At 41.5% G+C, this 19,013-nt stretch overlaps 1 protein-coding gene across 16 annotated transcripts in view; it reads left to right on the forward strand.

Moving 5' to 3' along the window:
* Positions 1 to 16,503, forward strand: part of LOC310889717 (uncharacterized protein) — a 142,579-nt gene extending 126,076 nt beyond the window's left edge. For 12 of the 16 annotated variants that reach the window (XR_014576726.1, XR_014576727.1, XR_014576728.1 and 9 more), the window contains 3 exons: positions 14,896 to 14,989; positions 15,987 to 16,081; positions 16,226 to 16,503. The gene's annotated coding sequence lies outside the window, so the exon portion shown is untranslated. The other 4 variants (XR_014576740.1, XR_014576741.1, XR_014576742.1 and 1 more) reach the window with 4 other exon arrangements.
* The last annotated feature ends 2,510 nt before the right edge of the window (positions 16,504 to 19,013 follow it).

The raw sequence follows: 19,013 nt of genomic DNA on the forward strand, positions 1-19,013 counted from the left end.
ACATATGAAAGAAAATAAAAATTGAGAGAAGACACTTTGGAGAAAAAGAAAACAATACAAAATAATACAAAAAGGTGACAATTTCTCCATATAAACACACTTGCCGAAATCAGCAGTGATTGCAATTCATTTCCTTCAGGCCTGGAGATTAATGTCTTTGCAGTACCCTTTTATTGGTTTTTTTTTTTTTTTTTTTTTTTTTTTCAGCTGACATTGTTATAATTACTCTGGATGGGGTGTTTTTTACCCTTACAGTCACTACTTTCAAAGACCAGAAAGATCTAGGAGGCAAGAGCTGACCAGAGAGAAGCTGCTCTGTGCAGCAGACTTTCCACCTCATCTCTCCCATGGAATGAATGGATTAGACACTTGATCATTGTCTGTAGAGGGACCTTACCAAGCAGCATTTTGTTGAAGCACTAGATGGCCTTGTATTTCATCTCATTGAGGAGAAACAGTATGTTATGGTAGTTCGTGCGTCAGTGTGATGTCTTTCAAAGCAAGAGGCCATCAGTTCCATTTTCACTTCAAGATGGCAACCATGGCAAGAGAGAATTTACATGTTTAAAATGAGTTAGTAATTCTGTTGTGCACGTAAGCTATGAGAGGGTTGCCACTTCTTTAAGGCATTTTTGCGGGAGTCTAGGGGCATGAAACTGAGCCTTGCTACAGACTCATGCTGAGGACTTCTCTGAACTGACTCAGCTGCAGATAAGTACAGACTTATTCCAGCTATGGAGTCGCTGTCCCTGTGGGTGTTTAAGGACAGGTTGGACGTGGTACTTAGGGACATAGTTTAGTGGGTGATACTGGTGGTAGGGGGTGGTTGGACCAGATGGTCTCGGAAGTCTTTTCCTACCTTAATGATTCTGTGAAAGGCTGATAAAAAGGACTCTGATCATTTCAATCTCTTCTGGCCTGTGGGACTGGAAAACCTTCTTTAACCACATTGACTGAGTGGGCCAAGGATATTTCAGAGACCCATCAGTACCTCTCCCACCCACAACCTCCTCCAAGTGCATTGTTATCAAGGAATAGGTAAAATATTTTGTGTGTGATATAGTCAGTTTTCATGACTACACCCTGAAGCTATTGCACTGTGCTGGACTTCTTTCAGTGCCAGTGCTCATTTGTTGACCTGGATTCACAAAGTACTTTGAAACTGAGACTACTAGGCTGTGCCAGAGGAACAAAGTGAACAGGCATTTTGTCTCCAACTTAGCAAGACCAGTCTGCACAGATAATCAGACAGGCTGACCAGTTTCTTTCTCATTTGTCTGTACCAAGACTGCCTAGTGCCCTCCAAACCTGTTTGGAAGCCAGATTTCCTGGATGAAGTGGCCTGAAATTCTGGGTCAAAGAAGCTTCATATTCCAAACACTACGTGAAATGAGATATATTAAAAACAACAACTGTACACAGGCACAAATAAATATATTTTAAAAACCCTTCTGACTTCTGAGAGGTCTGCACAAGTTCAAAAGCATATGACTAGAACTAGAATTTGGTGTTTGTACCAATCTGTTTACTTGAAATGTATTATTCAGCTATTAACTTTCTCTGTGGACTTTATAAAAATCTAAGCTGTGTGTGGTCCCTGGTACATATGGGAGACAGAGCTGGAACTCAAACTGTCTGTGTTTGTAGCTGCATTTATTGTCTTCAGTGGACATTTGCATTACCTTACCAGTATCACAGGCGTTTTCCAGTCATGTTACACCTAGCTGTATCTATAATATATCATGAAAAAAAAAGAAAAAGAGAAAAAATAAAAGTTTGTAGCTAGTTAACTGCAGAAGATTTCACACAAACTGTTAGAGCTCAACTAGTTGATCTTTCTCTTTCCTAACCTCCTCTATCAAATTATCTTTTGCAGAATAACTTCTGGCTCACAAATGGAGTCTGGTGTTGAATCAGATGTCACACAGTATCATCAAAGATTTGAATGTTACATTTTATGAATTTCTACTGCATAAGTTTTGCCTGGTCAGTTCTTGCTACTGCTGTCCATGGGTCAGCATGGATTTTATAAACCTTAGATTATCAGTAATGCCTGAACCATTTCCAGTTTTCTGTATGATCTACTTATTTATAGACTACTGAAGGTAGTTGGAAGCATCCACCCAGACAGGTCTTAATTATTTCTTGGTCCTTTCTGTCATTTTCTTCAAGAACACAGATACAACTATGTCCTTTTTTTTTTTTTTTCCCCTCATATTTTTCAATGGTTTGCTAATACTCGAATCAGGTTCAGCATATATCAAATACCGAATCTCCAGGCACAAGTGTCCTTGCTGAAGTTGCATCTCTTCCTATACTGCCGCGCTCTCTCAGTTGCTATTAGATTCCATTCCACAGATTCCATAAATTTCCATGATGATGATGCCCTGTTTTTTGGTGACCTGCTGACACAGGGGAAGTTTGCATGCACTGGCAAGCATTGTACCATGTAGGATATTGCTGCAATCTCTCTTGTTGCTGCCACAAGCATGATGATAAATTAGTGGTAATAAATTATTATGGTACACTAGTTGCTGCAGTGTGATACCCTACAATTTTCACAGGTACTTGAAGGGTCAACATTAGACATTTAGGCAGCAAGTTTTGCCTATTGCAAAACAAGATGGTCAGGAATTTCTGGGATGCCTCAGCTTTTTGTTTGTCAGGTTTCTTCAAGTGATTAAATTGTGCCTTCTGTTTAGGAACCCTACCCTCTTAAAGTATTGTCCAGCATGTGCTTAGTAACAGTATAGTGAGGAGCCAATGTAAAGGAGATGACCAAAGGGAAAGAATAAGGGAAAAAAAATCTGCTTTTGTTTACCAGACAACAATTGATGTTCCTCCATTCTGACATGTTTTGATGGTAGATAGCTTAAGAGGAAGGCAGGAAGCCAACTGTTGACTTACAGTACTTAGCAACGAGTTAGTGCTTGGAGGGAATGTGTCCTGCCTTTGGAGCAGCTGACTTAGTTGGGAGTTTTGAAAAGTGTGTCTGCATTATAGCTAGACCTTGGGTACTTGGCAGTGACAGTATGATGAAATTGTTGGCATCGTTTGTGACTTACGTGTATCCTATGACTTGACTTTTTAAACTTCACTCTATGAGGGGGCTATAGGGATAAAAAAGGGGCAGTCAGCAGTTAAGTGTATGGAAGGGGAGCCATTAGGGCACTGAGATGCTTTCTGTAGAAGGAGTGGGAAGATTCGTGCTCTCTGCAGGAAGACCATTAACCTCTGGAAATGTGCTTTTGGTCCCTCTCACTGCTCCTGGTTTCAGACAAAGGTTTAGGTTTCTCTGTAGTCGGTGACTACAGAAAGAAAGCACTGCAGCACTATCTGCTTGGCAAGGTGGAAAGGCCTGGTTCTTTTTCTCTCCAAGAATTTGCCTCGTCTAGAGTTGTGACATCTGATTGTCTGTGATGATGAGCACGTGTTTCTACCTCTTATATACTGGGAATGTCAAAGTTCTTCCTTACTATCTTTTTACTGCTAACCTTCTCAGGTGTGACTGTGGCAGGGAACCCAACAGTTCCTTCTCAATAAAAAACGGCCTGTTGTGAGCAGGGCAGCTACTTATGAACGTGGAAGACCCCATGTGATTTGTATTGATTACTCACTTCCACACTATTTAGGATATATTTTTTGTTTGGAGTTTATGCAGGCCATCAAAAGGTTACACAAACACAGACATGTCTGCCAAAATGTGGAATGACTCTTCAGCTATGCCTACACAGGCATGTCTGGAGCTGAACATATGCCAGCAACACCCCTAGCACTGCAACTGCAAAAAAATCAAGAAAACAGTGATTGAAGGCTGGAGAAATGCATTAAAGAATTCCTTGTGCCCAGATTTGAAGTCCACACACACTAGAAGAAGGCAGAATTACAGCAAAAGCCTGAATTAGCCCTTCATTGAGGTTGTATTAATACTGTCTTAAGTTGGTACTCACACAACACTTGGAGTTCCTATAGAATCGTTCACCAGGGACTTGAAAACAGTACCAAGCGTCCATAAATGCCTACCCAAACCCTGACCTAGGTAAGCTCTTTCATACCTTTCACAAGCCACAGAGGCGCCTGTGCCAGTGTGATTGATGTTACGGGGTTTTTCCAAGACCTGGTGCGGTGGGAGTCCTATCAGATGTGAAATCCCAGGCCGCTCTCTGGTTTGGAAAGGAGGCACCAGATGAGCTGCCAGCACCTGCAGCCAGCGCCAGCACCTGGCAGCTGGTGGGAGAGGGTAGCAGGTGGAGGCAGGGGGAAGCATGCTGTGATGGCAAGAAGCCTGCTGCTGCAAAACAACACGTGCAATGGTCAACAGGCTTCTGCACAGGCACTGGGACATTTCTGCAGTTTTCTTGGCTTGCAAAGAAGCTTCTCTGAGTCTGTTGTGTCTCTTGAGTCCCTGCCATTGCTTCTATTCCTTCTTTTCCAAGCATCTTCAGCCAGTCCTGTTAGTCCCTGTGGTACCTTAAATCTGCATATGTTTCAGTGAACTGGCTTTGAAACCAGTTCCACTCAGGTGTTGTTAGACAGTGGAATATTTAAGTTAATTCCTTAGTCAAATTGTGGTTCAAAATTGTTAGTAGATTTGTGGTTCCAACCTGCTGCCCTTCTCAAGTCAAGAAAAAAATGAACCGAGAAAAAGTCCAAGTATTTTGGATCAACATTTTTAGAATGAAACATTTTGTGTAGTGTTCTACTTCAGCATGTACCTAAATTTAAATTTCTGAATCAGGAACTTCACCTTATCCCTAACTTAAAAAAATCTGATCATGAATGATACTCTGCAGACAGCCAGACCTAGTGGAAGAGTGGAGAACAGAGGAGGAAGAAGGTTTTTGAATAAAACAAAGAATCTATGCATGATTATTGAAAGGAAAGAGAAAATAAAAAATGCTGGTTATTATGCTGAGTTCTAGATGTAGCTCTGCCTGTTAATGACTGCTTTGGTTTTTTGAGCAGCTTTTTTTTTTTTTTTTTTTTTTTTAGGACATTTTGAGTACAGGTTTTGAATTTTCCATGCTCATCTACATTTGGAGGAGAACTCTCATTACCTGCCTTCAGCCTGCTGCTGCTGCTGGAAAACAGGACAGCAAAGCCCAGTATCACACCACATGACAGCAACAGACAGATATGAAGCCATGTCACTGAGGCTTCATTTTCCTCTTTGACCACTGGTCACATCTCATCCATGAGCAACATTGACATTGAAAGAATTTGGTCGCACAGCTCTTGTGACATCCCCTTGAGGCAATGCACTCAAGTCCCTCACAGCATGTCCATGTAAAGCTGGTGAGTTATCATATTCACCAGTCTTTAGGAGTCTTACAGTGGAAGCTTGTTGGAGTCTCAAATAAATGTAAGGCCTTTACTGTGAAAGCTCTGCTGCAGTGTCAGCAATATGGAGAGTTATTCTATTTGGCATTACTAGGGCTCTCACTGTGATATACTTTAGATTAATGAGACATCGATTCTCAGTCAAGAGGCTATTTAAAAAACACTCCTAATTCAATGGGTTGTGCAGATGAATTAGTTCGTTCAACGTAACTTTTGCCATTTATGCTGGTTGTGGGACAGGTGATGTGTCTGCCGTCTTTGAGATCCTCCCCTTCTTTGTGTACACTCTTTTAACCTTGCCTGTGAATAATTGGTATGGTAGACATTTTTTAATCAGTTGAGCTCCAGAATTGAGAATCAGGCAGCATAGGTGAGTAATCACAGAAGAGGGGGGAAAAGGGGTTTTGGAAATTAGGTGATTAAAATAAACATTGGACATTGGTTGTTTCAGAAATATCAGATACCTTTGTCTCCACCCAGCATGATAGAAGGCTAAGCCCTCTGAAGTTCAGGTGATGTGTGTAGGCCAGAGCTTACCATTCGCACTTGTACCCTAGGGTTTTGGTTTTTTCTATGTGGAAGACTCACTCCTACTCCATCCAGGTCTGCAGTGAGAGATGGCCTGGCCATTGCTTCTGCAGGAAAGGACAAAGATGCTACCTGGACCCTTGCTGATGGACAGGAGAACTCCGAGCAGCAGAGGCTGCATACAGCCACAAAAATGAACTCTTCTAGGAACAGAAAAGTAACTGCTTAGCAGACAGCAGGTGCTTTTGATCCTATACGGGGCTGTGCAGTTGTCTGTGTAAAATATAAATGTGATGGCCACTGTCCAGGTCTGCATCAAAAAGTGTCCACATCAGAGCCCCACTCTGCAGCAGTTGATACCCTCCCTAGAGATACCAGTGGCTGTATGGGTAAGGAGAGCAACCATATCTGGGACTGCAGGCAGGACAGTGATGAGAAGTGGTCACAGTTACTGCCAAGTTGTATCTGCTCTGCTCTGAAAGAAAGCTTTCATCTCTATAGTTAGCAGTCAGAAAAAAAAAGAGCTTCATTGCCTTTAAAGCCAGCAGGATCACCTGCTGTGGTCCCCTGTGTGAAACAGGTGGTAGATACAAAACAGCTTTTATTGTTTATTTTGACAAACTAAATTCCTTTAAGTTGGTTACTTAGGTATGTTTTAATTTTGTGAGAAGTTTTCCATTCCAGGATCCTATGTGCATTAGTAGCCATTGATGAGTGAATAAAAGTATCTCAATTATATGCACAGCAAATTGCATTCAAATGTATTTTATAATTCTTTTTCTGTATGCAAGGATTGTGTGGTGGTGTTCAAATGGTGTTTTTAAACCAGGTTGGAAATTGAGAAGTCCTGGGAGTTCAGTTAGGCACTGGAAAAGTTTGTGAAGCAGGACAAATTATTGAACTAAAGGGAATGAGATTTTGAGAAGAAAGAGAAGTGCATTTAGATGAGTGCGTTTAGATGAACCATTGTATCTTTGCAGTGTGCCCTGAGAATCAAGGGTGTGGAAAAAAGACCTGTTGGAGAAGTGCACAAACACTCCAGATATACAAAGGTCATGAAGCTATGTTCAGGAGAGTCTAGGAATTCAAATTATAAAGTGAGGAAAGATTCCTGTGCTTCCATATACTCTGTCTGGGAATATGTTAGAGGGTGTGGATTACAAGGGAGTTTCTGTAGATTCCCATGGGGTCAGAACCAGGAAAGATGAGAGACTCTGAAGACAAGCACAGATCTGCTACTGAGTCAGCAAGTGGGGCAGGAGAGAAGCCAGGTGGGGCATTTTGTAGACAACTTGTGCCTTTTGAGAAGTATAATTAAATATAACCTAGGCAGAGGTTCACAGAAGAGATGTCTGGAGTGACTTCTGATGTAACTGTTGGGACAAAAAAAAATTGTCATTGTGTGTCCAGACTTGGGGATGTTCAGATATGCAGAGAAGTCCTGTCCCTGCAATTCAGTTCAGGGCTCTGACCTTAATCCTGCATGGTCATCTCAAGCAACAATGGCTTAGAAAGTCAAATATCACCTTTGTTTTTGTAGTCCTTCATTTCTGAGTGCTCATGGTTGGACACAGTGCAAAACAGAAAAATCCATCTGTAGATGGTCTGGAAAATGTCTGAATGCTCAGATCCTAGTGCTTTAATATGATGCTGTGAATTTGGAAACATCTTAAATATGAAAAGAACTCTGAAATGTTGGCTTTGGTGTGTGAGGGCCCCAGTTTTTTTTGCCTGGAGTGGACAAAATGACATCTGTGAACTTCTGTGAGACTTTGAGTTCTGCACAGGAAAATGGAGATGCAGAATGAAAGCTGTTCTGCTGCAAATTCATATTATGCTTTCATTCCACCTAAGCCCCTGGGAACACAAGGGAGTTCACACTGTTCTGTCATGAGTCTACGACTCAGTGAACAACAACAGCTGGACATGTTGAGGCTGATGTCAGTTTCTGGATCCTCTCCGATGACACTCTGAGTCATTGCTCTTGATTTGATCCTGTGCAACATGTGGGTGGAGTACAGGACACTCAGGACTGCAAGGTAGAATTACTCATAGATGATCCTGATCCTGTGTCAGAGAGGACCTTGCTGTTATGTCAAGACCTTCCTCCTTGCATAGTGCCTGGGTGGTAACCAGTGAGAAGGCTTTTTGCATCTCAACAGTCAGATTTATATCGATGGCTTACCAAAATGCCTTGTCCCGTCATCTCTTTAGCTCACTAGATAATCCTGATCATTATAGATTTCAATCTACCTTCAGATATGGCTCCCTGCCAATCACAGGAAGGAAAAAAAGTCAGGCATAGCATGGAGTAAGTGATTTACTTGAGACTAAGAAGGACACTTTTGGCTGAGCTGGGGCCAGGACTGGAGTCTTGGACTCTAGCATGCAACTTGATGAACTGATTTTATACTCCAGGGTGAAAGTGGGCCACACTAAAAGCACCCACTTGACAAATGCTAGACACTTCTTCCTGTTGAGGAAGGTGCTAGGCTATTGTTTATATTTCTAAGTGCCAAAATTTTGCAGTCCTTGATGTATGCCATGTATGGAATTGCAAGATGCTCTGCTCAGCTTATGATTGAGCATTAAAAAAAAAGAGCTTCATTTAAACTGCTTATTGAGCACACTTGCTACTTGCTTTTTATTTATGACATTCAAAAGAGACCCCCATAGCTACTCATGGAAGGGGAATGAGCTCAGGAGAAGTTTAGATGGGTACTGTGGCTCGAGAGAAGCTCAGAAGGCTTAGTGTAGTCGCATCATGTGCAGGTCTGAAGCAGACTCTGCTCCCCCATTGGAGGTGCAACAGGCCAATGGGTATAGCAGGCATGCCAGCTGATATGTGCACAGGCTGTAAAAACATCTTTAAAGCATCTCACTCTTTGTCATTAAAAAGTTTTTTTTTTTTAAAAAACAAAACAAAACAAAACAAAAAAAACATTTCTTGCTGAACAGGGACTTCTGGCAAAATTATGTGAACCTTGGAAAAACAAGGCTGAAGAAAACACAAAGCAGGACACGGCAAAAGGGTGTATTAAAACACACAGTGCAGTTGTGAGATAAGGGAGATACTGTGTTTGAAAAGAAGAACTGTGACCAGTAAAGAACAAGAAGAACAAGATGTAACATCTTTATCACTGGGGTAAGTTGTTTTTCTCCTGTCCTTTCACTGGAAGACTTCCAGTTGGAAGGAAGGGAGGAAGGAAGGAAGGAATGAAGGAAGGAAGGAAGGAAGGAAGGAAGGAAGGAAGGAAGGAAGGAAGAGAAAGAGAGAGAGAGAGAAAGAGAGAAGGAAAGAAGGAAGGAAGGAAAGAAAGAAAGAAAGAAAGAGAGGGAAAGAAAGAAGGAGAGAAAGAAGGAAGGAAGGAAGAGAGAGAGAGAAAGAAAGAAAGAAAGAAAGAAAATGAAAGAAAGAAAGAAAAAGAAAGAAAGAAAGAAAGAAAGAAAGAAAGAAAGAAAGAAAGAAAGAAAGAAAGAAAGAAAAAGAAAGAAAGAAAGAAAGAAAGAAAGAAAGAAAGAAAGAAAGAAAGAAAGAAAGAAAGAAAGAAAGAAAAAGAAAGAAAGAAAGGAAAGAAGGAAGGAAGGAAGGAAGGAAGGAAGGAAGGTAGGAAGGAAGGAGGGAAAGAAAAGAAAAAGGAAAAAGAAAGAAAGAAAGAAAGAAAGAAAGAAAGAGAGAAAAAGAAAAGAAAGGAAGAAAAGGAAAGAGAAAGAAAGAAAGAAAAGAAAGAAAAAGAAAGAAAGAAAAGAAAGAAAAAGAAAGAAAGAAAGAAAGAAAGAAAGAAAAAGAAAGAAAGAAAAAGAAAAGAAGGAAAGAGGAAGAAAGAAAGAAAGAAAGAAAGAAAGAAAGAAAGAAAGAAAGAAAGAAAGAAAGAAAGAAAGAAAGAAAGAAAGAAGGAAAGAAAGAAAGAAATTTAAAAAAAAATCAGCATAACGCTTGGGTTTCTGCAGGCTGCTTTGCCTCCCTGAGCACCTGAGATTCAAAAAGCCCTGCATTCAAGAAGGACTCTTAGCAAGTATTTATATACCACATAAAATTGGTAAAAGGCTCTCCCCCCACCCCCCTTTTTTTTTCTTTTTCCTCTAGCATACGTTGTTTATCAGTTGGCTTTTCTTCTCACCTTTTCCTTTTGCCTCACATTTTATAGGGGGGGGGTGATGAAGGAGTGGGAATTTTTACTATTGTTGTAAGGAAGATTTTGGAATCTCTGAACACAAAGTAATAGTATTTTAAATAATGAGAAAAGATTCCACATGGAAAGCTCATCTGGCTGTGGCAGTTTGTGACTGAATGAGAGAAAAGTGCCCTAGAAGCTATTCATTAGGAATTCACTGGAAGCTCTCAAACAAGCCTGGCAGAAGCTGAAATTGAAGTGGTCTCTGACCTAATTTTCTTCTGCATGAAACATCTGCATCAAGGCACTCTTTGATGTATTCCACTTGGCTCTGTCTACAGTATTGTATCACATGGCTTCAGCGTTGCTTCAGTTTTAAAAGACATTTCCAGCCTGTAGAAGGTAATGTGATGTTACTGTTACCCAAACTAATCACTCAATGTGCTCCCGAAATAGAAACAATAGAGGTTCAGACAACGATGTCTGCTTTGCAGTCGTTGTTGCTGCCTAAGCTCACGGTTTAAAAAACCCAGATCTGTGATATTCATCTCATGTAATTCATCAACACCAGGAAGGGGAGGGAGAGAGGGGAACTGTGAGCCTTCTGTGTAATAGTATGTCAGAGGACACAATGCTTTACATGTGTGAGCTTCGCATTCTTTGCTGCTCCAGCCATACAGTTAGTTTAGCACATTAAAAACAAAAACAGGGAAATGTTGGAGGACGTTATCATAAAACCTCAACAGAAGGAGCTCCTGGTTTTCATTTTGCTGTTTGTTCTCTGCTGATTGACACCCAAAGCTCACGGTGAAAGAAACGCGAGCATGTTTGTGTAGATGCGTGGATGATGTGTGATGTATTTTATATATATATATATATATATATATATATATATATATATATATTTTTTTTTCCCCCTTCTTTTCTTTTGTGCACCACAGTGCACATTTCAGATCCTCTCTCAAGCTCTTCTCAAAGTGGGGTAGAAAACATAGCTGTACAAAGATCTCTCTTTAAATGTGCATGCACACTCACACATACACAGATAAATGTATAAATAAGAAGTGATTATGGTCACTTCTTTACTTTGAATGAATAGATCTTAGCCTTCTCCAGAAAGGTTTTCTGCTCAGTCTTACCTAATGGCATGCTGCTGTTTCCCCAACCTTGCTTGTATTATATGAATAACTGTGGTGTCTTTTGTATTCCACCCCCTGAAGAAGAATCCTTTGAAATTCTAAATGACTGTGCTGCGGATTTTAATGTCTGTCTCTTAGAAATAGCCAGGCAATACCCACTCATGGAGCAAGATGCAGCAAGCCTTTTGAAAGTTATTCAGCCAGCTTCCTCAGCCTCATGAGTGTGTGCATGTGTGTATACATGTGCTGTTTAATTCTTTGAATGTATGGCAGGAATATTATTTCCCCGTGAATCACTTTCTCTTCCCGTCCATCTACTCCACCCCCCAAATCACTCCTTCTTTTGTTGACATGGGAAAAATAAAGCTAGCCGGCTAGGGAGCTTGCACAGGTCTTGTGCGTACAGCATGAGATGAGTTGGTGGCTTCTCAGTGCAGTTCCTTGCAGAGATCAGAAAGAAAAGGCAGCCTTTTTGCTGCTAATTAGATGCCTCTGGGGTAATCACAGCAGAAAAGCCATGGCCCAGGAGTCTCAAAATAGCTTGCTCCCTGGGATCATTTTCCCAGTTTAGTCTGAAACACGTTGGGTAGGCAGAACGGAGGGAAACAGACTCACTCCTGTCTGATTGCACAGCTGGCAGATACCTGTGTCCTCTCTCTGGTGCTTCTCCTTTGAGCCCTTGTTTCTTTGCTTCACTGATCAGTGGAGGACTTGTATCTGGTAGTGATGGTATAATTAATTCCTTATAGAAACAGTTGCTCCATCTCCTGTTAAGGTCATGAGCATCTCTGTGTTGTATGCATTGTGAGAGCCAGCTCTACCTCTGGAGAGCTTCCTTCAAAGTACATGGTCCTGAGAAAACTGGGGTAGGCAGGGGGTGCTGAAGGTACACAGCCAAGGTCATGCGGCCAGAAGCCAGGAAGCAAACTTCACCTCATCTTCTGATGACCAAAGTGCGGCACTTTGCAGTGGGAACACCTTGTCTCATCTTCTGCAGACAAGCACCAGGCCAGCCCTCAGTGCCTGTCGCCAGCAATAAATCTCCTTGAACTAATTTTGTAAAAGACAAAGCCAATGCTGTACAAAAAACAAAGAAGCCCCATAGCTTCTTTTGCACTTCTGTTGTTTCTGGAAGGGCAGTGAGGAGCAGGGAACCCCTCTCCCACTGCATTCACAGATAACAGTCCCAAAGAGTTATTTCAGAGAACATATTTAAATAAGAAAAGGCAAGGTCTCCCAGCGAGTGTCGAGGCTGATTTACACTTCTGCATGGACGTGGCTGGCTGCGGATGGTGCCTGGCAGAAGCTTATCATGCCCACTCTAAAAATAACCATCTCCAATGGGCAAGATCTGCTCACTCAGCCCCAGCCTTGGTTTGCAAACAGTGACATGACATTCAGAAGTGGCAGAGAGACTCTTTGGCAGGTCTGTGATGCTTAAAAATCCAGAGAGGTCACAGCAGCAGGGCTTAAAACGAGTGGCTTCTGCCTAGGGAGAGTCCAGTTTGCTCCCCAAGAGTGGGAGGGGCTGAGGGCTGTAGTTTGCTCTCCCTGTTTTGTTTTTGTTTTTGTTTCCCACAAATTGCCCCTTTCTTCCCCTCTGTCCCTGCACACACACCCCTCTACCACTGCCCCTGCTTTTCTCAGGGTTTTATGATGGTGGCACAGACCTGCCTGGTATGGGGGTGGTCCTGCCATCCAAATGCTCCCGACCCAGCCCCTAGTCCTTGCAGAAATTAAAGCTGCTGTTGTTTCTTACTGGTTGTCCTGAGCTCTGGAGACCCCTGTTTTGCAGTGCAGTAAGCTCCAGCCTCTTCACCAGTGTGATGTTTCCTCTTTATCCACCCCCTTACATCTGAATCCTGGAAGACAAGCTGGGTTTTGTCTATTCATTTGGCAGATGGTTAGGTTCAGATCTTACAGGAACATAATGTTAGAAATGGAGCATGTGTGTGTTTGTGTTTGTGTGTGGTGGGGAAGGGATCCTGGATCATTTTCTTCCTCTGTGGTCCTATAACCGCTGGCAGTTTCATACAAACTCCTCTAGGTAACAGGAATAAAAAAGCTGCCTTTTTTTTTTTTTTTTTTCTCCTCCATTTTTTTTTCTCTCCCTCAAGTCTGTGCTGTATATACCAGCAGTGTGGTCTAGGCCAATGCTGAACATTTGTGCCTTGGACAATAGCACAGCCTGGCCTGACTATTATCAGCTGCTGTTTTCTGGTTAGCTTTCCTTTTATTCAAGTGCACAATGCAAGCCTTTATCACCCTTCAGTCATAGTGACTCTTGAGGAATACATCTGGTTTTCTCTTTCAGCAGCTCTGAAAAGGTCAGTCTGTTCATTTCTTATTCGCAGGACACCACATTTTTTTTTTCTGAGCTGGAAAGACAGGCCTACACCTTTTCATTCCGTCTTGTACGTAATTAGACATGGTGTCGCTCTAGAAACCTACCCTTGAAATCCTCCCGAGTAACTCTTTCAGAGATGGGGGAGAAGCAGAGAGGGAGAGGGAGAGTGGGGGGACCACTTCCATCCGGTCTTAAATCTCATTGTGTGGCCACAAAAGCACTTCCCCCAGCGTTGCCAGCGTGCTTTTTTCTCTTCTTCTTCCTTTTTGTCCCCCTTTTCCCTCCCAAGGCTGGTTACTGCTTTACTGACACGCCGCACATGATAGAAGCTCTCGCACAAAGAAGTCCACAGATTATTTGTGCAAACGCGATTGTAATCATTTTCACTTCAGCGACGTCCCACATTCTTCACACAGGCTGTAACATAATAACAAGTGTGCCCATGAGGAAAGCGCTCGCAGCAGCTGGTGTCTGACAAATTATCCCGCTCCAGACAGGCAAATGGTGACTTGAGCTCCAGCAGTCAGATGGACGTGTGTTTTGGGTTGCCTCTGCAAGCCAGGCAGGGTGGGCTAAATCCTCCACTGGTGGAAATCAGCACGGTCCGCCCCCCACCCCCCCCTCCAAAGCCAGGCGTTTCCACTGCTGCTGAAGGACACTTTTCCTCCCCAGCTGCTGCTCAGGAGGTTCAGCCTGAGAGGCACTGTGCACGGCTGAGGCTGCTGCCCCAGCAGTGGATGTTTCTGCTGCCTCCGGCTGAAGAGAAAACAATGCAAGGCTGGATGGTCCTCTTTCTCCTCAAGGATGACTGCCAACAACACCCAAAGGGGAGAAACGGGGATGTTTCATAAAATTAATCATTGATCAGTGTGAAACAAAGTAGGAACATCACCTTATTTTCTGCCAGGCAGGCAGGATTGGAGCTGCTAAGACTCAGTCAAGGGACATTTGGAGTAAAACTGCTGGTTTATTAAGTTGTCATGCCAAGGCAACTAAGATATCAGAGTACGATTCCTGAACTCTTGAAACATATCCAGATTGCAGAGTTTCTGGTTGGTTTTCTTTCCACATTTCAGCTTTTTTTTTTTTTTTTTTTTTTTTGTGTGTGTGTTTGTGTGTGTGTGTGTACGTACATGGTAGAAAGCCTTGATGCAGACTAAAACCTGAGAGAAAGCTATCTGATTCTCTTTGTGTCCACCACGTTTTTCTGTGTGTTCAGGGAGGCATGGTTGCAGTTTTTTGGAGCATCTTTCCTGGGATGAAATCTCTTCCTCTTTTGTTCTTTGAAACATTACCACAGAACTTGAGTACTTGGTGCAGGGCTTCTTCCCATGCAGGGTCAGTCCATACAGCTTGAATTGCTTAACACTAAACATGAACTTTTAGAATTCAGACATCAGGATTTTTTTCTTTTTCTTTTCATTAGCAATTTCTATCTCCAAGCTAAATATGAAGATGCCTCATGTCCCCATCTGCCACCTTGAGTCGGTGCTCACAACGAAGCCAACAGAGTTGAACAGGTAAAAGTACGCCATGGGAGAGCACTGTCGAAATGGCTGAGGCAAGTGAGAGCAGAGACCTCCCATTTCTGCTGCAGCCTTTTCCAGGGAGATGGTAGGTGTCTTCCTGCACAACAGAGCCCAGGAGCATTGCCTTTTCCTAAGGAGTTTACAGCAGAGTGGGAGGAGAAAAATGAGCTTAAAGAGGCAAATTAATTTGCCACCACACTATACCACACCGCAAGCTATCTGCGAGACTAGGAACAGATCCTCCTCCTCCTGCATCTATTTATTGAGTCACTGGACCATGTCTTCCCTAATGGGCAGCCCCTCTTCCTTGCTTTCAAAAGAAGACTTGATCTACTGCTCCAGTATGGCAGATGTGTATAAAGCCATGTTTCTTATTTAAGTTTCATATTTTAAAACAAGGGACTGACTAAAGACAGAGGGAATGTAGTTTCGGGTACTGAATTCCTTGACTGGTCTGGAGTTATATATACTATATATATGTATATATACACATATACACACTCACACATATATATTTCAAAAGAAAGCCTTCTGAGACTTTTTGTGATTTACAGTCCTTTAGCAGTGAATAATGTCTTCAGAATACAGAAGGAACTTTTGAAATCTTCCATAAATTGTCTATAAGATACCAGTTCCTACTAATACAGTCAGACTTCAGGGTTTATCATAGTTTGTATCAAGGACCCTGATTTTCATAGGTTCAGAACAATGTGGTCTTAAAATCTGCCCATAGTTAAAACACATTTGTAGTCTTATCACATTGGACTTACAGTAAATTGGAATACAAATTAGAAAAGTGTAGAACAGTTACATGCTTTTTGATTACTTCTTGTAGAAAGATATAAAAGTTCAGAGTATTGGCATGCTGTAAAAGGTACTGTTCCTTTCTTTTCAACATTGCATATCTGACAATTTATGCTTTTTTTTTTTTTTTTCCATGATGCTGAATTACCATCACCTTGTCTCACACAATTTGCCTGCACACAAGATATCAAAACATGGAAAGAAAGAGCTGGACCCTGGCTGAAAGCCTGAGGTGTAGTCATCTTCACTATGCTCCAGCATTCTGAATAAGGATGAAAAGTAGGTCTTCCATGAAAAGTCACCTCTCTCACTAACATCCTGTGGCAGCGAGTTTTGTAAGCTCTCCACAGAATATATCCGTTTAATTGTTTGCTTTTTGCTATTCTTCTACATGCACTGAGTTCTGTTGGTTTGTCTTTTCAGGATAAAGCAAGCCATGGTGATATCCTCTATCAGAATATAAACTTGCAACACACAACTTGTTTTGGACCAGTGGAGACCTCTGTCTCCAGCTGCAGCTCTAACAGAAATAACAATGAATATAATAAATGACAAGTACAAGACACATCAGAAGAAGCAGATTAAATCACCTATCATTAAAAGAAACCTGTCTACCAATAGATTATAAATGTGTCAGTAATTTACCCCATTATGGAAAAAAAATAAAATTAAAAATAAAATAAAAATAAAAATAAAAAGGACATCATCTGATGATTATTTTGCATTTGTTTCCAATTGGGAAGATGCTTCTGTGACAAAGCTGAAAGATTTCATTTAAATTTTTGAAAAAATTTATCTTTCTTCTTAGTGGCCAAAGCTGAAAGGCCAGAAAGAACAGCTCCCATGAGAAGGGACAGTCTTACTACAGCTGTGATAGTCTCAGGACATAAGCAAGAGAAAGTCTGTAGCTTCCAATGAAATTTTCTGTCAGAGATAGTCTAACAGATATATATCTGATTTGGCTCAGAGTAGTTATTTTCAGCTTTGAAGTTTTTCAAACATAAAGAGAAGTTTTTGAGAGTGGAAATCTTTTCTACTTTTTCCAACTACACCTGGTTTATGTGTTTAAACATATGACCTCAACTGGCAAATGCTGTCTTACATTTCAGCAAGGTCATTTTGATGTTTCTGGAACACTTTATTCAAAAAACTTCATTTCATAGGTAATTTCAAGGTTTCATTCCAATTGGAGGTGAATGGTGTCAAAACTGCTTGCATTGCTTAACAAATTAAAAGTTACAGTTTTCAATCAGGTCTTCTACAAATACGGACAAATTTCTTCAGAAATAGGCACTGTACTTCACCTGGCAACCTTAAAAATTTGCACGCCCTTCCAGTTTGGGAGGTTTCTGAGAAACTTCATTACTGGGTGAGCAGCCAGTCAGAAGCCATAGATGTGCACTTGCCTGCAGCACTCTATCAGTTTCAGAGCATCCTGTCTTTATATTAGCTGCCTTGGAAAGCTTTTGAGCAAGTTTGTTCCTAATGTATTTGAGTTAAAAATGCCAGAAGTTTTCCAATGAGAAGTTAGGGCATTGTCTTTGCCTGTCTCTCTAGAGTTGTATGACTGTGCATGGCAAGTGCTAGGAAAATGCACATAGGCATCTTCTTTTACATGTATGTAATGTACACGTACATCTGCAGTGTGTAAATGTGACAGCCACTGTCTAGAGAGGCATGCTTCATCCTTGGTAGGTAGGCCAACTTCAAGCCAGAATGGGGAAATGCTTCCTTTGCTGGAGGCCAAAGAGATCTTTCACTCCTATATTTGGTGGGCTACCCATTTCCATGTATCAGTGGAACTCCAGAGTTACACCGTCCATCCCCAGCTCTCCCTTCACAATAACGTACGCATGGACATGTGAAATCAGGCTATAGACCATCTAGCCCACCATGTGTAAATTCCAACACTTGACATAATGCTTTTCTGTTGTTTTAACTGTTGTTGTTGTTGTTGTTGTTGTTTTTTCCCTCATGATTTACAAATCCTGTTGAGACTGATGCTGAAGAATTTTATTTTCTTCATTTTTTTTTCTTTTCTCATTTATTTTTTTCTTTATTTCTTGATTATTTTCTTGATTTTTTTTTCTCCAGAATGATTTGTGCATGTTACCATTGTAAATGCTCTTGTGTTGCTGCTCAGACAGTATTTATAGTTAAAATGATTGACATTGGTATCATTTTTTGTTTTAAACAAGTGGAGGAAAATTGCATGACTTTAGCATTTTTTAAGTATGTTCACAATCAGATGTATCTCTTGGTAATTTGATTTATAGGAGATGGCAACAAAAGCGTTATCTGTGGAGTGCTTTTCAGTAATTCATAATTCCGTAAATGTGCAAAACCATCACCTATGTTTAGAGACACAATTGTTATTGAAAATTACATATATGCTTAAAAGTTTGCCCCCTCAGCTGAGCCTATCTGCATATGTTTGCTGTGCCACTTAGGTGACCAGGTGAAGTTCAGTGTATGCACATGCATGGAGTCTTAGAAAAGGTACTCAGTTTCCCCTGTCCACCAAAAGCTGTGAAGTTCAATATGCCACAAAACCATAAGACAGCCTGATAATTCTTAGGGAGTGCGAAATGTTAGGTTCAGTTCTGAAATAGATTGGAATTTCTTATATTGTCCAAATAAATGGGACAAGAGAGATTACACTTTGTTATAACATCAACAGATCCATACTATATTTTGGGGCCAAACTTACGGACACCTGTCTGCTCCAGAACCATAGAATCATAGAACTGTAGAATGGTTTGGGTTGGAAGGGATCTCTACAGATCACCCAGTTCCAACATCACTGCCATGGGCAGGGACACCTCCCACCAGACCAGGTTGCCCAAAGCCCCATCCAGCCTGGCCTTGAACACCTCCAGGGATGGGGCATCCACAGCTTCTCTGGGCAACCTGTTCCAGTGCCTCACCACCCTTTGAGTGAAGAATTTCCTCCTAACCTCTAATCTAAATCTCCCCTTTTTTAGCTTAAAACCATTACACCTTGCCCTATCACTACATACCCTGGTAAGGAGTATCTCCCCATGTTTCTTGCAAGGCACCTTTAAGTATGGCAAGGCTGCAATAAGGTCTGCCAAGAGCCTCTCTTCTCCAGGGTGAACAATTCCAAATCTCTCAACCTTTCTTTGTAGGAGAGGTGCTCCAGACCTTTGATCATCTTTGTGGCCCTCCTCTGGACCCACTTTAACAGGTC

The sequence above is a fragment of the Anser anser genome (genome assembly GCF_964211835.1).
Source record: "Anser anser genome assembly, chromosome: Z".
Taxonomy (NCBI): Eukaryota; Metazoa; Chordata; class Aves; order Anseriformes; family Anatidae; genus Anser; species Anser anser.